The sequence below is a fragment of the Podarcis melisellensis genome (assembly GCF_964234715.1).
Source record: "Podarcis melisellensis genome assembly, chromosome: 2".
In the NCBI taxonomy this organism is placed as follows: domain Eukaryota; kingdom Metazoa; phylum Chordata; class Lepidosauria; order Squamata; family Lacertidae; genus Podarcis; species Podarcis melisellensis.
The window spans coordinates 27,958,704-27,972,222 of record NC_138529.1 but is presented as its reverse complement, the minus strand read 5'-3'; the positions used below and the strand labels follow the sequence as shown (position 1 = coordinate 27,972,222).

Sequence of the window (13,519 nt, the reverse complement as noted above, 5' to 3'; positions counted from 1 at the left end):
CCTGTTCAGGGTTCCAGTCTGTCAGCCGTGGCCTGTTCCATTCCCCCTCCCCACATGGTTTTCTGTTTGCTCCACAGCAACTGCCAGCCTTTTGTGATCAGTGAACATACTTGGTCCTCATTGGGATGTTTCCACCTTAAATAATTTCCCCCCTAAATAGTTTGAGCTTCCCCCAAGCTTGATGATATCTCTTGGATAGTGCCTTATCGGCTACAAGAGGACCGGCACTCATGCCTGAACACTAGAAACAGTTATGGAAGAGTCCAGCAATTCTGTGGTTTTTTTTTGGGGGGGGGGAATTGGTGTTCTTTTAATATTTTAATCACTGGGACTCTCCAGCTTGAATCTTGAAAGGACTCGTAGTATTAAATATATTGAATGCCAATGTTGAAATGCTTTGCCATTAAGATTTGGCCATCTAGGGCAAAGATACCTTCCAAGTAGTTAAAAGATTTTTGTCTGAATTGATGCTGTCTTGATTTTGCAGCAGGAACTGTGTTTTCTAGTGTGCACTGTGCAGGCATCCTTGTCGTCCTTGTTGCATCTCTCATTCTTCCTGTTGTCTCATTGAATGTAGGCCAATTGGTTCCTAAAGTTCTTCCCACTAAAGCTGAGCCTTGCTTTCTCTCTGCAGGAATCCTTTTGCCAATGTCCAACTCAAACCAACGGTGACGAACGATCGTTCCGCTCCTCTCATCAGCTGATCTCCAGGGATATTGGGCGACGGCGGGTACCTCGCACCTTTTTGAGTTTCACCTGTGTGGCATTTCTGTGGTGTCCTTGTAAAGCACACGTGTCTATCTTTCCACAACTCTTTATGTTTGTAGTTAGACTGAATCTCAGCCTCCTGCTTGAGAAGCAGAAGTTGGCGCACTCATTTTCTTTCTTTTTGTCTTTAGAGCAGAAGATATACCTTGGCCTTTGGAGTGATAAGTACCTCAAAGAGTACATGATGTCTCTGTTGTGAATGGAGAGCTAGAACGATGAACCAGGCCATGTAGTCTGTTCTGTTATAGACTTACGTTCAAAACCTTCTAAGGGTGATAATAAGCTAGGAAAGCTAGTATGAACAGGATGAGACATTCCGTTTTGCAATTATCTTGTTTCTCAATTTCTTGTGGAGGTCTCTCGGCACAATCAAACGTGTGGATTTGAATAAATTGAGCCTCTGGACTCCAGTGGTTGTCAATAAAAACTTTAGCACTGCCCGGTGTCACCAGACAGCGGCTGCTAGCAGCTGCAAGTCTGTACTGCACAGCTCTACAGCCAGAGCAGCGCATTATATAGATAGAAGACTCACTGGCTCATTTTGACTTGTGCTGCGCTTTCACTGGGTAGCCCACTCTCCTTAAACTTAGCACAGCTAGACTCCAAAAGTTACCTCTAGTTACCTCCAAAAGTTAGTCCTCTAGTTACCCTTTTAATTTTCATGACCAGTCCAGATCACTGCAAGTATGGAATGAAGTAAAAGGCAGGTCGAACTTCACAAGGCAGTCATCCTGTGCCTGATCATAGTCAAATTGTTATGTACACATTTTTCATGTTGTGTGCACATGGCTATGGTGAACCAAGTAGGGAAACACCCTTTTGAGTTGCTTTTCAGTGAGCACCAGCCCCCTTCTCACTAGAACTCTTTGCTAATTAGCTAGGCTGGGGGAGACCCCTAACAGTTAACAAAGCTAGCTTATCTCTCTCTCTCCTGCCCACCTCTCTTTCTGCCCTGAACTCCTCTTCCAGTGGAATTCTTCTCTACACATACTGCCTGGTGCAGTATTTCAGTGTCCATGCCACAGGAAGAAGCCAGCTTAGGCAGCCTGGCCCCAGTTTGGTACTGCAGGTCAATGCCATTAGTATTACTCTTGGGCAGTGAACCAGGACCTTGCAGAGTTCCTCTTTTTGTTGCTCTTTATAGCCTGCTTTTCTTTCTAAGATGCCCTTGCCTTTGCCTTAACAACAGGGGTGGCTAAGCCGTGGCCCTCTAGGTTTGTTGTACTCCCTTCAGCTCCAGCCATCATGGTCAGTGGTCAGGGATTATGGGACTTTTAGCCCAGAAATACCTGGAGAACCACAGGCTAGCTGCTTCTGCCTTACAATGTGAATGTTAGAATGTATTCATAAGAAGCTTTTGCATATGCTCTTGAGCTGGAGGGACCAAAGTTCCCTAAAGCTTCAATGCACAGCACTCAGTGTTGCATGGCTATCCCAGCAAGGTGATGTTAGCATGCACTTCCAAACTGGAAAGGCGGGATCTGTACTACTGTCTCCCCTAACAGCAGCAGTCAACTTGCAGATCACTCTTGGGGGTCACAGGATTGGCTTCTGATGCACATTCATAATTTCTGGCCAAGTTTCCTCTTGCTGGAGTTCATCCGCAATCTGACTTCTAATGAAAGGTAATTCAGCCGTCCATCCTGGGAAGTGGCAGCTGTCTCTCATTTCTAAACCTACCATGAGATACCTCAGGCACCTTGGCGCCTCCTCCAAAATCCCAGTCAGAAGTAATTTGGGGGCAAGCTACGCAAAATACATGTTGTGATGTGATTGCTAAGAAAGGCAGGCAAGGCAGGACTATCAGGAGTTTCTCTTGGAAGTGGGGTGAGAAGATGAGCCAGGGGCCTTGTATCTCTTTCCTCCATGCATGGAAAAGCAGCTTGGTGTGTTTGGGTAGGCAAACATTTACCAAAGAACGGTTAAACGGGCCCTCTCCTTAACTGTTGCCAGTACTCTCTAATAATAATAATAATAATAATTAATAATTAATAAGCATTAGGGGAAAGAGAGCAGCCACATGTGGATTCAAGTTGAAGAACCACAGAGCTGCCTTGCGTCGTTTGGTTCTCAGATAAAACACTCATGCAAATTGAGAAGGTTTGATGATTAGACTCTGTGCCCTCACTTTATATTAGAGTCTAAAATAAATAAATAAAATAAAATAAATTCATCCGCAGTGCCGGCCTCACATTTAGAGGGGCTGAGATCTCGCTAGTATTCTACATGGAAAGGCATCATTGCTTGCATTTTTACTGATGCTCATGATGTGCTTCCATACATGTCTCAACACCTTTATTTTTGTACAGATATAATGTATTTTAAGTACAGACCAATTATTGTTTGTTCCTGTTTGGGACAGATAATCTGGCAAATGCCGACCTTGGCCGACAGCTGCAATTCTAGGCCGTTCCTTGCTTATGAGTAAACATGCAGGTCCTGTGTTGCAGCCAGCGTGCCTGAGTGTATCCTGCCTGCTTCTATTACCTTCCTCCCTCTGAAATATATTTCTTTCTCTCTATTGCGCTTAATAATTACCTCAGGGCTTTGTCCACAGGAGTGTGATGAGGTTTCTCAGCCAGAGCTTAATATTTTGAGAAATGGCACAGAGCCATACTATGCAGAAAGGTCAAATTCTACTTAGATGAAGAGACTCTTTCCAGATTTATTATTATTATTATTTATTTCTAGCTCTTTATTCACACTTGTCTCAGGCCAGCAACAAAGGTAGAAAGTATCCCATCCCAATGTAGTAATGGTTGCAGGAGTGCAGCCCAGTTTGCTGTGTAATGTTACACTCTAGTTCTGGTAGAAGTGACCAAGATGCGGGCAGCATAAAGACACCTGGACTTAAATCTCCTCTAGGTTTCCTAGGTTAAGAATATTATCATGCCCTCTGACCCTCTGTGCAAAGGCACACCATGTGAATTCAAGGCTCTGAACACCATTATGTGCCTAAGGGACAAAGTACTAGTGTTATATGACAAAAGGGAGGGCGGTAAATCTCCAGTTAAAATGCAGCAACTCAGTGTTTGAGATGGGCATGTTTAATGTGTTTTTGAGAATAGGGAACAAGCGTACAATCGGCCTCTTTCGATCCAGAAGTGCCCCGTGACTTGCTAACATTTCGTGCTGGAAGAGGGACACTGAGCAGCCGCTTGTGGTATCAAATTTATCTGTCTACATCAGCAACCCAGAACAGAAGGAAATACAGCAGTCAGCAGCTGGATCGTAGCAAAAACGAATAGAAGGTACAGTGGTACCCCGCAAGACGAACGCCCCGGAAGACGAAAAACTCGCTAGACAAAGGAGTTTTTCGTTTTCTTAGCCGCTTCGCAAGACGCATTTCCCTATGGGCTTGCTTCGCAAAACGAAGCTTGCCCCGCAAGCTCCGGGGATAGCGGGGAAGCGCAGCGCGTCTTCCCCGCTGTCCCCGGACCTCTTTTGAAGCAAGGGGCGGCGGGGAGAAGATCACTTCTCCTTGTTGCCAGCCCCGCAATCTCCTTCCCCTCTGTCCCCGGAGATTGTGGGGCAGGCAACGGGGAGAAGCAATCTTCTCCCTGCCGCCCCTTGCTTTAAACAGGTCCGGGGACAGAGGGGAAGGCGTGCGGCGCTTCCCCTCTGTCCCCGGACGGTCTCCATAGGAACGCATTGATTGATTTTCAATGCATTCCTATGGGAAACCGTGCTTCGCAAGACGAAAAACTCGCAAGAAGAAAAAACTTGCAGAACGAATTAATTTCGTCTTGCGAGGCACCACTGTACAAGCTACCAAACACTTCAGCTCCATGCGGAACGCTGAAAAGGGTAGTGGAAGCACCTATCTACAAGATTACGTAGGAGAACTTCATGAATACTTACTGCGGGCAAGCCCCCATATCCCTTCTCTGTTGCTCCAGCTTGAAGACTTGTGCATGCCGGTCGTTGCTGATGTAGCCACACGTGCCCTAAGGATTAGTGCTCAGGAGTTGTCTCTCTTTCAGAAATGCAGTGTGGCAGCCATTTAATGCTCCAGGTAAAATGTGCTATGTGGTCTCTCAGCAGTTGGGTCTTCAAAGGAGGCCCAGCACTGCTTTCCTTCCTTGCTTGCTGCTGCAGACTAGCCCAATTGCATTTGTGAAGCATTTAGCATTTCTGTAAATTAAACACTTATTTAAACTGCAGGAGACTGAGGCGTTCCTTCAAACACCTCTCCCCTCAACGCTGTGCCCGTTATCCTTGACCCTTTATTTCATGAATTAAAAAGAGGTGGACTTGTTTGTATTGGAAGAATTCATACTATAAGCTAGATAACAAGGATACAAACCTCTCTCCCCCAGAAAAAAAACACCACTGGGGAATGAGATGAAAGTAATGCTCCAAGAGGTTGTACTCAACATCAGATTAACAACAAGCCAGGCCTAGGTACAAAACTGATGGGAATCTGGTGGTTTAGCCTGCTGCTCGCTAGCAAAATCAATAACAAGCCCCCAAATGTCCCCTGTACTAATTAGGGCACCACTATCTCCACTCAAGTGTTTCCACTAGCGCTCTGTAAGATGCAGAAGCAATGGGGGTAAAACATTGCCTACGAAGCAAGCTGTGGATGTTTGTTGTGTCACATGTGGCCTTTGGTCTGCAAACTTCGCCAGTTTGCTCTAGATCATTGGTTCTCAACCTGTGGGTCCCGTTGTTGGACTACAACTCCCATCATCCCTGAGCTCTGGCCTTGCTAGCTAGGGGTGATGGGAGTTGTAGTTCAACAATATCTGGGGACCCACAGGTTGAGAAAGCCTGCTCTAGATGCTGCTTTAAAAAACAAACAAGCCCACAATAGCAAAACCTCAACCTTTCTGCTTCCTTCCCAGCCATCCTCCTGTGCTACTAAATAAGATTCAGGTAGGGCACTAGGAAGTATTTGAAAAGGTTCCACATGCTGCTGAACTCACACACACTCACTCACACAGCCCCCTTGCTGGCTTAAGGTAGGGATTGACTGTAGCTGTAAAGTGGTGTTTTAAATTTGCTTGCCCCCTTCCACAAGAGCAGTATAGAACTCTAGAACACAAAGTGACTAACAGACGCTCTCATGAGTATTGGCACAACACCGGATTCATGTGCCTTTAGCGTGAGTCAGAAATCCAGCAGGTACAGATTTTCCTGCACCTCTGAGTTTTCTTCCTGAGAAAGGAGCAGTGCCTGTCGCAAGGTAAGCTCATCTGCCCTCCCTCTGGCTTAACCTATGAAACCCCAATAAATTATGCTGGCTTCAACGCATAGTAGATGTTATGATGAGAGCAGGCAGAAGATGGCTTATTTTAAAAATGTTTTATTTTTAGTGTTATTATTATTGGACCAATGGTATTTGACACACATGCTGGGAGCTGTATGGAAATCAGCACTGATAAAAAATACAGCAATTATGACCCGTATCAATAAAATATACACTGTAAATAGCCTCTCTTTCTCTTCTTTTCTTTTTAAAAAAACAAAAACCAGCACAATCCAAAACAGCTCTCTAGCTCTGTCTTCATGCAGCCTCTCAGGTGCTGAATGCATTTTGATGCTATAGACCACACACACCCTTAAGCGTTTCTTGTCCAAATGCAGTGCCAAAAGGAACGCGGCTTGGAGGCCAAACTGCGCTGTAGCCACTTAGCAACACTCCCACCCTCAAAGCTGCGCTCCACGGAACTCATTGTGCCTGTGAATCTTCCACTCTCCCATTTCACCGAATGTGGAAGGAACCCAAGTATAATGGATAGAAACCCCACTCAAAAACAGCCCATGTTGATACCACCACCGCATGCTGTGTATATGCCCAGTTGCACCTGTGCCATGCCTGGCAGCTGCCTACGACGGAAAGAAATGTGGGGTAGTTATACAGAGTATATCAGGTGAAAATGGGGCCCATGCAAATAGCACTGCCTAGTGTGCTTGCTTGGAGGTGCCAGTAGTGTTCAGCAGCCTATAAAGCCTACCTTCCCTTGCGGAATCACCTGGACTTTTGTACCTCAATGTTGGGAGGAGTACCATTTCTGCCCGTGGCTGCTGTTCCTCCAATCCAAATGTCTCCCAGTTGGAGAATAACAGCACTCAGCCCTGTTGGAATGAAAGCCAACTCTTCCCATTACATAAGAGGCATATTGCACCCCCATGTGGATAAAGGGATTGGTTTGTTGTTGTTTTGTCATCTTATGCCCACCACTGACTTTTGCTCTGGATATTGCATCTAGATTAACCTGTCTCAGGGGTTTAGAAAAAGAAAAGCTGCACAACTCTGGAGCAAATGCTGTTTTGCAGTATTTCCACCACCCAAAGCCAGCATTGGTGGTAGGCAGCTTCCTCAAAAGGAGAGAGGTTTCATGGCCTCGTCTGCTTGTTCTGTAGGCACTTAAGCACTGCTCTCTCATAGTAAAAAAAAATCTGTTCTGAGCCACATCTGCTTCTCACAGAGGAAGGGGAGGCTGGATAACGAAAATTGGTGTAAAGCGTGAGCAGTCTCAATCTGCTTTACAACCATCTTGGATGAAGGTCTCTTGCTACGCCCTCCTTGCTCACTAAGGCAGTCAATGCGCGACACGCTTTAAAATAAAAAAAGGTAAATTCTGCATCCTATATAAATCATGCAAATTTGCTTTATTTGCACAATTTGTTTACTTTGCATAATTTATTCTGCTGCTGATCCTATAGAGTGGCATAAGCATAGAAACCTCTAACACTGGAAATGGTAAATTTCCCCTCCACTTCTGGTAATCCTTACTTCTCATTCCTTTTACCGATCATAACTTTTAACATAACGTTTTGTATTTTATGTAAACAGCTTAGAGGTGTTTTTAACAATTTAAATGGAATTTAAATAAATAAAATGCAAGGTGCCCTTGTAGGAATATGGTAAGAAGTGTGTGTTGTCTCTCTATTGGCCGTGGATGTTCTTGGGAGCAAATGTTGCTTGGAGCACTGTGGAGTCACCCTTAGCTGCCTCTACAGCTTACATAGTAAGCCTGGTTTGCCAGCTATTAGCTCTGCTGGGACCGGCCTCCCATAACACAGACGGGGAAAACCGAGGCCAGGAAACAATAAGGTTGGGAAGCACAATAAAGCCCAAAATGGAACTCAAGCCTCATGGTAAGCTGGACCATTCACCTTCCCCCCTAAACTGATAGAAAGAGGGCTGTGTATGACAAGCTACATAGACTATATATTACATACATCAAGCGAATTTGCAAGATCTCCCTGATGCTCCCTGTATTCTGCTTCCCTGCCCTTTCATGGCAAGGAAAGGGGTTATTGAAGCCTTGTGGCAGCAGCAACCACAACAACAACTAAACCTCACCAGGGAACCAGTAGCCTCTCCAGCTTCTGAGGTTTGTTCAGGCTTATCCTTGCAATCATAATGGCTAGAAACTTGCTTTTCTTTCCAAGTGAAAGAAGAGGTTCTTATGAAACCACATTCTGCAGCAAGTATTGTATTCTGTGGCCTTAAGAACAACAACAACAAAAAACCAACACATTTCCCACTGAATGGCAGTACACACAAAGCCCTGGTTGTACTCACCAGGGTATGGCGAGGGCAATTTGAAAAGACACACCAGCGCAGATGGATGGTTAGTAGACTTAACTCACATGCCCATGGTGCCAGGCAGAATCCTGCATTTGGCAACAACCTACTTGCTTTCCATGCATGGGGTATGAATGGATGGGGCTTCAAAAGCCACAAGGGATGGAAGGATAGCTGTTTAAATAAAAACAAATGTTGATTATTCCTGATGCTGTAAGAGGCAACATGATAAATAATGTACTCCTTAGCAGCAATCCTTTACACACTTACCTGGGAGTAAGTCCTACTGAACTCAGTGGGACTTACCCTGAGTAGACATGCATAGATAGGACCGCACAGCTAAGGGTGCTTTCAGACTGTGGGCTATTAGTGCTACCCAGTCATTACCCTTTTGCTACATGCACAACTGCAACAGGCTTTCCCCCAATTCAGCTGGTGCTGTGTTCTATGTGTGCATGTACATCCTGCCATGTTCTGTTCACAACAATGAGCTTAACATAGCCATGTGGGTGGGCGGCTAACAGTGAAGCTAATGAACCCCTTCAACGGTATTTAATTTTATCACCAACATTTAAATTTGGGCTAAAATGCTCTTTTCACTGAAGCGCTGTTGCTCAAATATTTTATTTTAATGTGAAAAGGCATTCGAACGCTTTGTTGTTGTTGTTTTTAAATGCACGTTGCTCAAATGGCACCGGCTGAAAAGGTAATAATGAAAGAGTGCCCCAGTTGAAGAGGTACAGCAATAGGGTTCAGTTGCTGGGAGCCCCACTGCACCTGTCAAAAGATCTCTGAGGAGGAGGGAGCGAGGAACATAAGGGCAGCACCAAGGTGGCTTAACCCTGTGCTGCTGTTCCATTTCTTCCTACATCAGATTCTCCCCAAGCAAAATCATAGAAACATAGTGAAAAGCAGAAGAGGGGAGGAGAATGATTTGATTGCAATGTCCTGTGATTGCCCTGTAAAAAGTGAGTGGACGAAGAATGGCCATTCCAGAATAAACGCAATAGTGCGGAAGCATCAGTAATCCAAATGCAGAAACCCAACTGTGCTGGCTTTGTAGCAAACCTGACTTTATAATGGTGCAAATAGCACAGTGGGCTACAGCACAGCCTGGCTCCTAGCCACCAATATATGTTGGCACAGGTACTAGAAATGTATGCTTCGCAACCCAAAGCAGCTGGCATTGTAAGAAAGCAGGGTTTTTCCACTTTGCCCACTTGGAGTTGGCTACAGCTCCGGAGAATTCCTGAGCCAGAAAGAAATTAAGATGTAGGGGTAACCAATGACAGTTCTTCTGTTCTTCCCACACATCTTGCAAGGTGGCAGTTAGTTACTTCCAGCTCTGCTGGTAAAACTGTAGCAGGAGTGCTTGCAGGTAGTGATAAGATACTGGAGCAATTTGTGCGTGGTCCACCTCAAATTATACCCACAATGAATTGACTGGAACCACAGAGGCCAAAACCCTTGGGCCATCAGTAGTTGTGGGCACATTACTAGTGTTCATGACATTCCATGCTTCTCTCTTTTTTTGCCCAAGTAACTATTGGGTAGAGAGTGGAATCCTGGCTTTGTGTCTCTACCCAGCAGAGTGGCTTCGTGTCTCTACCCAGCAGAACAGCTTATACATGGTTCTCAGTTGTCTTCCTTCCATTCCCAAATGAAGAGCAACTGGGAAGGGCATGATCCCTGTGCACAGCAGTGCACATGCAGAGAGGTTGCCACAGATCCTAACAGAGCTCTCCTCCTGTTCCCCTCCAAGATGCACGTGAACTGCAGAGGTAAGAGCCGCTTCTGTTTCTGCATCAAACCTTCCTTCTCTAACACAGGGTCCAACCTGGAATTCTGTTGCATTGTCAAGCAAATTCTAGTGCAAATTCCTGGATTGTGAAGTGCCCTGGATTCCTCCTGTTCTAGTTAATTCCTAGTGTGCTCTGGTGCAGCAACAAGGGGGAAGAGAGAGAGTTCCACTGAGCCCCTATGGCAATCCCACCAGCTGCTCACAGCTGCACTCGTGCCAGGATGGACCATATCCAAAGTGGATGCTACTTACTGGGAACACTGTCATTCTGATATGGAGACAGCTGGACATCTTGCATAAATATCTGCCCAAAGCCATAGGACAGAGCCATTTTACAGCCTTGGAAATCATTCATTCAGAAGGCTTTGCCCGGACTTTGATTCTTGAAGCTGCAATGTTCTGGTTGGAGAGGTTAACAGCTAACAAACCACTCTTCCTTTTTTGCAGGGTGGGAGAGGGGCCCTTTCCCCCCAGCCTTGAGGTTCCCATTTTGGGTTTCCCCTTCTAGCCACTGGAAGCAGTACCTCATTCTGCTCAATAAGAAGGGGTAGCTCTTGTCTGTAGGTGGCACTTGTGTGTGGCTGATGTAGCAAAGCAAAATGCAGAAAACAGAAGTTGCAGAAATCCCTCTTGCACTCTGTCCTCTCTGGCTCCTGGGAATAGGCATGTGCTGGTGTGCATGGAGCACAACTCACTGGAGGAATGAGTTGCAGCAGCCAAATGAAATTGGGCAGGAAAGAAAATGTGCTGTGATCTTTGCCGTTCTTCCTGGGTCAGACCTACTGCCCCTGCTCTGGTATATCCCGGCATCAATGCTAGAACTGCTTATTTGCTGGCTCCTCCTCCAGTTCATGATTTCCTTCGGAGTTCTCTTCCCAGTTGGCCACACTGGCCAGAAGTGTGGGTGGCATCACAGATTCAGCTGTTCGAGCAAGATCAAACAACAAATACCTGGTGGTGAATGCCATGAAGTCTGGCAGCCCCGACCAGGAGAACAAGCTTGAGCAACAGTTTTCTGGTTGCCACATGGAGAGGGAACTGAGTCAACAGCAATGCTATCTCTGTCACCTACCCAGGCATAATGCAAACTTTAGTGAAGAAAAGCCAGACAAGAGCACTGCTACTTCCGAAGTCCAGGGCTATCCAGTTGTGTTTAGGGACTATACAGCAAGGAGATAACTGCAGGCATCGTGTATATGCTGGTCTGCAGTAGGAGAGGGACTAAATATGTGTATTTGACCTCGGCATACAAGGAGGCTGTGAACAGAGCATGGCTAACTTTCCATGCCTGGCAGCTCTTTCAGCAAGGACAGCAGATCTCACAAAGACCAAGGAAGCAACAGTTCCCAGCAAGGAATGCCATGCACATGACAATATTCTGGCTTCCAGGTGAGGGAGGGCAGGGAGAGACAAAACTATTGCTTCAAACACACTTCTTGGTGTCCTGGTTGGTGCCCAGGATGTGAAGAATCAAGAAACCATCAGCAGGACTCTTAAGCAATACTCACTTAAAATGTTAAGTTCCACCGAAGTTTATAACTGTGCTTAGGAATGCAGCTTCACTGATTCCCAGCTGGCTAAAATTGGTGTGTGGGGAGCAGGTTGGAAGAAGATGAGAAGAAGGGAGATCTTAAAGCCACCCCCACCTCTATTAATCCGGTAAGATGAATGGTGGGGGCATTGTGCGTGTATATAAATTAATACTTAAGCATGGGGGTGAGGAATGAACAAGAGGTGAGATATTAGATCGGCTTGGGTAGCTCAGCTGGTTACAGCATGGTGCTGATAATGCCAAGGTTGCAGGTTCGATCCCCGTATGGGGCAGCTGCATATTCCTGCATTGCAAGGGCTTGGACTAGATGATCCTGAAGGCCCCTTCCAACTTTACAATTCTAGGATATATAATAGAAGAGGTACATAAAATTATGCATGGTGTGAAGAAAGCAGATGGGGAGAGTAGTATTACCCTCTGATAACACTAGAATTCAAAAATGAAGCTGAATTTTGCAAGATTTGGAACAGACAAAAAGAAGCACTACGTCGCACAGCAGCGTTAAAGACTATGGCACTTGCTCATAAGAGGCAGTGATGACCACAAATCTGGGTGGCTTTAAAAGAAGATGAGATAAATTCATGGAGGTCGGGGTTATCGGTGGCTACTAGCCACCATGGCTATGCCCTAACTCCACCATCAGATGCAGTGGGGAATCACAAGTGCGGAGAGTACTGCTGTATTCATGCCCTGCCCTGTAGGTTTCCCCACCAGCATCTAGTTGGCCACTGTGAAACAGGATGTTGGACTAGATGGGCCACTGCCTGAACCCGCAAGTGCTCTCCTTCTGCTCTTAGAAGTGCATTATGCCCCTTGCGGAGCTAAAAAGAAGAGTCATCGGCCCTGATGTCAAGAGAAACAGCCAGAGACATGAAAGAGAAGAAAGCCCTCTTAAGAAAAGCATGTTTTGCTGCTGTCTCAGGCTCCTGTGGCCATGGTTGTCCTCTAGCCCCTATTTGGAAATGGTCCACAAATATAGTTGTTAGCAGCTGCTACCTGCACCCTTGATTTCCAGTATCTGTGTTTGGTCTATAGCCCCAAAAGGCCACAACCCCCGAGTGTAGACCCCCTCATTACTTCTCCTCCCCCCCCAATCCAAATTGCACAATTATCCTAAGGTTTAAACTGATAAAAGATTTAAACCAAAAACAAAAGAAAGCAACCACGATGCTCTTTCCCCCCTCCCCCGGTTCCCTCCTTCCAATCCTTTCCCCCACCCCACCCCCAAGAAACCTTGATAAAAGTTAACTCTTTACATCTCTTTGGCAACAATAACTTAAATCTGCCGCTCTGTTAGGGCAGGTGATATAGCGCAGGGTAATTTTTTTTTTACAAAAATAGTCCCGGTAGCCGTTTGACCTGCTTTTGCTACACATCTCGTCAGGAGTCTCCTCCTGTATGTTAAGTTCCTCTAAGAGTTGCGAAGGGAAGTTGGAGTCTCTCCCCACATGACCGAGATTGGCATTTTGACACAAACCCAGCCTACCCACTTGCTGACGGGACACAGCTTGGCACCCCAGAAAACCTCCACCTAAACAATACTGTGGCAGGGAAAATAGGAAGGTTCTACAGCGGGTGTGTTGGGGGGCAGGGAAGAGAGGTGGGCATCTGCACCACAAAATTCCCCCCTGCTTATAGGGTTTTGTTTTGTTTTTTAAGTTAACCTTGCATTTCCTGCACATCCCCTTTCTTTCCTGCTTAGGCAGCCATTTCCTAGCAGGCAGGGAGACTTCCTAACAGGCAGGGAGGCTGCTTTCCCCAAGGCAAGGTTGGAGAAAGGATGCACCAAAGGCCATTAAGGCACAGCTCCTGTACCACTAAGTGCTCCAGTGGTGGTGCAGCTGAGCAGATGGTAAAG

The 13,519-nt window shown here is 46.0% G+C and overlaps 1 protein-coding gene across 2 annotated transcripts in view; it reads left to right on the top strand.

Annotated features, from left to right (window-relative positions):
• BAIAP2 (BAR/IMD domain containing adaptor protein 2) overlaps positions 1-8,221 on the top strand; it is a 134,900-nt gene extending 126,679 nt beyond the window's left edge. For both annotated transcript variants that reach the window (XR_014165328.1, XR_014165329.1), the window contains 3 exons: positions 635-4,019; positions 4,537-5,416; positions 5,531-8,221. The gene's annotated coding sequence lies outside the window, so the exon portion shown is untranslated. The remainder of the gene's footprint in view (positions 1-634; positions 4,020-4,536; positions 5,417-5,530) is intronic.
• Positions 8,222-13,519: the final 5,298 nt, after the last annotated feature.